Raw genomic sequence first — 6,888 nt, forward strand, 5'->3', positions numbered from 1 at the left:
CTCAGCCCTGCATCAGGTAACCCTCCTCTTTCTTGATTGAGTAGCTCTGCAGTAAACAAATAACCCAAAACACAAAATTAACAGTGGTTTCCAGTCTAAACTGAAAACTTAGTTTGGCGACTTACTATGGAAGTCTGTCCATAGGATCACTAGTTATCTGTATCTTTCATTCCCAAATTGGGCTTTTGAAGGTGAGATAACCCAAAGGGAGAATAGTATCTGGTGTGCCAATTATCCCAATGAGCCACATGAAGTATAGAGCTCTGCTTTTACTCTGTAGACACAGAGAACTCAAATAGTTGAGAAAAAGAGATAGATGTCTTGTAAAGCAAGATAAAATCTCCTTATTCAGTGACTTTAGATACATTAAATCTAAATAGAGAAATGTGGGCCAGTGGATGTCAGAATCTTGCCATCTTATCGATCAAGTAAAGACCCTAACTTTTTTTTTTTTAACTTTAAGAAAATCAATAGCTTTATTTTTCTTCAACATACATTTAGAAAACCAGTCTGAGGAGATGTTTCATGAGATAGACCAGAGGACTATATTCAAACTTAGGAAATCCAGATCAGCAAGACACAGTGCACAGATGACACACTTTTCCCCAGGGCCCTGGAGCCTAGGACTGTCCCAGCAGAGGTGAGGTAAGCTCCTGGATGGCTTTTGAACTCAGCTGAGGAATTGTGCTGATCTTTAGGAGTTTGCTACTTGTATACTTATTCTTGATAGTGGTGAACCTGGTCATGTTCTCGTTGACACGCCCGATGTTTTTGGCCATGTGCCACATGACCTCGCTCTCAATGTAGCCAGTGTAATACTGCTGCTTTAAGTTCTATTTTCCTTGACCTAGAACCTTCTGGGACAGGCAGGAAGTGGCTGCCACCACCTTAGGAGGGTGATAGTGCACCATGTCATAGTCAGTGAGAGTCAGCTGAAGGGTGAATGAGAGTGCCTGAAGTGTGCTGTTCAATATCGACCTTCCCGGCTTTCGATGCCCGCCTTAGAAATGCAGCGGCCACAGTTGGCTCAGCTCAAATTTCAGTTCTTTCAAAATCAGAGTTTACATTTCTCAAATTTGAGAACTGGTGTAAGCATTGTTGGTGATGTAAACAAAGCCTTTGATGTTTTGAGAAAACATTCCTCGTACTTGGAAGCCAAGAGCAGTGCCATAATGCCAACCAGCTGAAGCTTCTTAGGAGAGACTGGCTGAGCCTGTAAATATCGGTCCATAATGGCAACACATATGTACAGCATTTCCTGCAGCAGCCTGAACTTGGAGTGCCCTTGCACCAGCCAGTCCACCAGGATGGCATGTATGCAGCCGTTTTATCTCTCCCATCTAAGAAATGTGGGTTTATGGACTACAGCACCTCAAGCTGCCTTAGATACTGGTAGATATCCTTCACGTTGTCGCTGCAGAGCTGAGGGTTCTCCCAGTCCTCAGTATCAATATCCTCAATTTTGCAGAGCAAGGCATCGGAGAAAGCTTGGCAGAGGTTCTCTTCCTTCATGGAGATGTCCTGAGGTGTAGGAGAAGGACCCTTTGGAGCCAACACTTCCATCTGCACTGGTTTCACAGAAGCAGTAGGTTTCGGGTGCTTGTTGACATTTGTCGTTTTGGTGGGTGGAACAGGCACTTTAGTGTTCTGGGCTTTCTGAGCTGCTTGTGTGGCTTGGGTTGTAACCCGATTTCCAATTTCTTCTAAAACTGCCTGCCTGATAGTCACATGACTTTTAGGTTTAGAATTAACTCCTGTGTCATTATCTTTAAATCAGTGGATGCTGCCAGGTGTTGGGGCAGCACCATGAGGAAACAGACAGGCAAGAGTGGCAGCTCTGCCCAGGGGAGGACGCAGACTGGACACGGAGAACACTGGCCTCCACCATGCTGTTAGGACTGCCAAGACCCTAGCTTTTAATGACTATCTTAGGCTACCTTGATCTCTGCAGCATAAGGTAGAATGGGCCATTTATTCCTCCTTGAAATTCAATTTTTCCTTGACTTCTGTAACACCATAGACTTGATTTTATTATTTCTGGTTGCCTCTTCTCACTATGTGCTTTGTGGCTTCCACTTCTTCCTCCTCTCCTTTTAATGTTGGGTATTACAAGATTTTGTCTTTGATATATCCCTCTGCTTGTTTTATGAATTCTTCCTAGTCAGCTTTATTATGGCAGTCATCAGCTGTTCCCCCAGTATCCATCCACCCTTCCTGTAGTAAAAGCAAATTGATTTCTTTTGGTAGAATGAACAAAACCTCTCCGTCTCTCAGCATATGTGATTCTGATGTACCAGTAAATAACAACTAGCATCCAGAGTGGGAGGAAGCCATAATTTGTAATATTTTTTTGGTGTAAATACTCTCACCACCATCAGAGCCTACTAATTCAGGACATATTAAATGAACACCTAATACATGCCAGAAGGTGCTATTTTAGAGACCAGGAATCTACAATATGAAAAGGACCAAAATTATCTCCGAGCTCATGGAGTTTATATTCTAGTTATACAGACAGGTAATAAAGAATTAAATACATAAATTAAATAACAAGATAATATCAGGTAGTGATAAAGTAGAATAAAGGTGAGATGAGTGACTAAGGTAGGGAGCTATCTTAGACAGTGTGGTCAGAAAATATTCTCTGAAAACTGATGGTTGAGTTGAGACCTGAATGAGGAGATGTAAACCATGAAAGACCTGGGGGAACAGCCCAAACTTTCAGCCGTGCAACTTTTGCTTGAACTGTTTGGAAAGAGATGGTATTTTTTTGTGGTTACTAAACTTGTAGGATGTTAGTCAGGAGGCGCTGGTATCCATTTCCTCACCTAGACAGGGGAGAAGCAGAGATAAAAGATGGAGATGGAGAGAGACAGATTCTTGGTGGTAACATTTGGGTGCTTGAACATTTGGACATCTTTACCCAGCTGTACCTAATGCCAGCATATCTTGGTACTTTTTAAGCATATGAGCCAATAAGTATCCTCCAGACAGTTTGTGTCTTTACTAATATACATATCTCTCCCATCTCTTCAAATACTATTTATAGATATACAACATGAATAAATACTATTTATTCCTATACAATATATGAAAGACCTCAAAATCTCTATCTAGATTGGATCTGATTCTAAAATCCAGACACATGTGCATACATACAGTTGTATAGATGCCTACTAGGTATCTTCACATGCAGAGTTTTGCAAGATCAGAGATGTAATATGTATAAATTTCAGTTCATCATCATTCCTCCACAAACTGCTCACTCTGTTTAGTATTTCTACTCAACAAGTCAAAACTATGGGTGTAGTTTTGTAGTCCTTCTTCCCCTTCAACCTCTGTAACAAATAGACAGTTAATTCCCATGAAATATAGCTCATAAATGCCTTGGGAACACACCCTCTTTTCTCTCCATTCCCACTCCCCAAGCTTCGGGGCTTGTTTCTCACCTAGATTACAGATCTATTACAGGTCTCTTTGAATCCATTCTTCCTTCCCTTTAGTTTCAATTTCTAATTGCTACCAGAATATAAATACTCTCTTTTTCATATTAAGTTCAATAGTAAATGTGACTTTAGAGTTTGTATCAGTCAGGATCCTCCAGAGAAACCAAACCTTTAGGAGGAACCAATAAGAGTTTTATGTATACATGCTTATATTTGTATATATATATATATATATACACATGCATATATGAACATATAAATACATATATTCATATATAAATATATATGTAGAATATATATACACACATATATGAACATATAAATACATATATTCATATATAAACATATGTAGAATATATATACATATACATTCATACACATACAATATATAAAAAGATTTATTTTAAGGAACTGGCTCATGAGATTATGAGGGCTGGTAAGTCTGTAATACGTATGGCAGGCTGGCAGCTCAGGCAGGATTTCTGTTAGTCTTGAGTCAGAATTTCTTTTTCCAAAAATCTCAGTCTTCTCAATCTTTGCTCTTAAGGCCCTCAACTGATTGGATGAGTTCCACTCATAAAGTGTAATCGGCTTTACTTAAAGCAAACTGATTGTAATAGTTAATCACAGTTACAAAAAACCTACACAGCTGCATCTAGATTAGCACTTGAACAAATAACTGGATACCATGACCTAGCCAAGTTGCCACATAAAATTAATCATCATGGACCAAGACTAGGCATTATGAAACTGGCCGCCTCCAGACTTTGAGAATTCCTGGATGATTTCAATAGTTTCTTTTTTTCTCCTTAATTGAATTGTCTTTATTTTCTTAATTTTTTTATTGGAGTATAGTTGATTTACAATGTTGTGTGAATTTCTGCTGTATAACAAAATGAGTCAGTTATACATATACATATATCGACTCTTTCTTAGATTCTACTTCCACATAGGTCACTACAGAGTATTGAAGAGAGTTCCCTGTGCTATACAGTAGGTTCTTATCAGTTATCTATTTTATATATAGTTGTTTCTTGAGAAGGCAAGTTGAGGCAGCTGAGTGTCGAAGGCATAATTTCGTGTGCAAGAGAACCACTGGGGTGCTTGTCAAAACTGTTGGTTCCCTGACTTCATTCTGAGAGGATTCTTACTTCCAAGGTCTAAGGTGGGTATGAAGTTAATTTTGTGGGTCTTCACCAAGATTTTAAAAAAAGAGAGAGAGAATTATAAGATAGAAAATATCAGAGGACATTCTGTGTGGTAAAAGTATTGATTCAAGTGAAAATTTTGCATTTTTTTTGCACACATACTTATGAGTGTGTACATGGAGGTCTAAGGCATATTGCAAAATGTATTTCTAACTCTGGGGCACAGTCAAGGTCAAAAGAAGTTCGAACACCCCCAGTGAGGGATATGGTCAATATTCACCCTTGTGACATGATGTGGCAAATAAGTCTTTCTCTTTCCTTATTCCATGAACTTTTATTGCCATTGATAGCTCCATCCATCATTCCTTGGGCAATTTCTTCATCTTCAGGTCTTGTTGAGTCCAGTGGTTATGGAGTAATGAAAGGTTAAGGCTGAAAGGGTACAAAACAAGGGCACAAAATCCCCATTTCCACCAGCCCCAGCATCTTCTGCTTTCTTGCCACTTCCTCACCGTTCATCCCTAGCATCCCTCTTTGCAATTTGTAAGACTTTCTGTTGCCTGTGCTGCAGGGATAGCAGAAGCCTGAAGTGAGATGTAGGGTCAAGCACCCCACAGAGCTGATAGCAATAGCAAAGTGTACTTTAATAACTCTCAGTTCCCAAGCAGCTCTGGGAACCAAGCGCGGGATTTCCTTTGCTTTTGCTCCTCGGCTTCTTGGCCTGAGGGAAGACCTGACTGATGGCTTTGAATATCCATCAACAAATAATAAATAATAATAATAACCTGCCTGCCGCAGGCTTGTCGGAGTCAGGGAGGCTGGGTTTGCTGACGCTTTCTTGCTTCTTAATACGACTTCAGAGTCAATTTTAAGCAGCAACCATAGCAGCTTTGCACCAGGGATTTGTCCTTGCTGCTGTGCTTAGGTCTGATTCCCAGGGTTGGGACCCATCTGGGGGAAATTGTGAAATGGGTGGTATGCCCATGGTGACGCCGGAATTTAAGATCTGCAAGTGGTTTCCTCAGATTCGCCTCTCAGGCACCATGGTGTTCTCAAATGTCCCCACTTCCCTCTTTTCTTCCAGTTTATGGGCTGGAAAAGACCCAGATTGAAGAAATAAGTCCTGGGTTGTAAGGAGGCATCCTTTCAGAAACACTTGCTCTCTGTAATGATTAAGCTCTTGGGCTTTGGGGTCAGAATTCCTGGGTTTGAATTTGAGTTTCTGTTCTTCCATCTAAGAGAGAGAGAGTGTGTGTGTGTGTGAGACCCTAAACATATTACTCAACTTCTCTGAGCTTCAATTCCTCATCTGCAAAACACACATCATATTCATAGTAATAATTATAATTGGTAACATTTCTTTAGTGCTTGTTATGTTCCCAGCAGTGTTCTAAGTGTGTTACCTGAATTATCGCCTTGAAGCCTCCTAAGAATCCCATGAGAAAGGTTATGTAATTTTCTTTGGCTTACAGATGGGGACACTGAGGCAGAGAGTGGATAAGGAATGTGCCCCAGGCCACACAGCTGCTAAATGGTGGGCCAAGATTACTCACACAGCTGAGCCTCTGCTCCACGTCTCCCGGATGCTAAGTGGCAGCAAGCATGGCCAGGCTTAGTTAAAATCCAGGCTCTGGAACAGGGGAAGTTTCCCTTTAGGATTTTGACTAGTCCAAAGTAAACATTTTTAATTCCAAATTTTCAGGTCCAGGGAAATCGTTGGTGTAGATAATTACCCTAACACCATACAAAGTTGCTATAGCAACTGTTCTCAACTCCACTCACCCTCCAGACCAGCCCTGAGAGCCAGGTGTGGGCTTTGCCTCTCCAAAATATCGGCTCATTGACAAGAGAGACCTTGTGCTCTGAGGTTCTTTATAGCACCCAGCATGTTGAAAAGCTTATCCTGGTTGTCCAGAGAGTTTTAAAGTCCATTCAGCATGATAAATGGGCTCTTGTGTGAGGGCCCTGGCTCCCCAAGCCTTCCTTCTCTCATCTCTGTAAACAATGGCCTACCCATGGCGATTCTTTTTGAAACTGCAAATACTCTTGGTTGGAGGAAATTTTCAGACATCAATTTCTTGGCTTTCTTGATCAGATTACTTTCCTTCCAGTGAGGAGCCAGGAACCCCTGTACCCAGGAAGAGGGGAAGCTGGAGTCAGATATTGATGGTCTGAGTTTGCACTGGGTGGTTACCCTGGGCTAGACTAGATCATGGAATCTGCTCTGGGCTCTGGCAGAAGATGGTATTTCTTTGTTGCTCATGGTCAAAGACTGAGGGGGCCCTTCTGTATTT

General features: G+C 41.1%; 1 pseudogene; it reads right to left on the minus strand.

Annotated features, from left to right (window-relative positions):
• Positions 1-620: 620 nt before the first annotated feature.
• On the minus strand, positions 621-6,320 carry LOC133062909 (G2/mitotic-specific cyclin-B2-like; annotated as a pseudogene).
• Between the last annotated feature and the right edge of the window lie 568 nt (positions 6,321-6,888).

The sequence above is a fragment of the Dama dama genome, chromosome 9 (assembly GCF_033118175.1).
Source record: "Dama dama isolate Ldn47 chromosome 9, ASM3311817v1, whole genome shotgun sequence".
Lineage (NCBI taxonomy): Eukaryota > Metazoa > Chordata > Mammalia > Artiodactyla > Cervidae > Dama > Dama dama.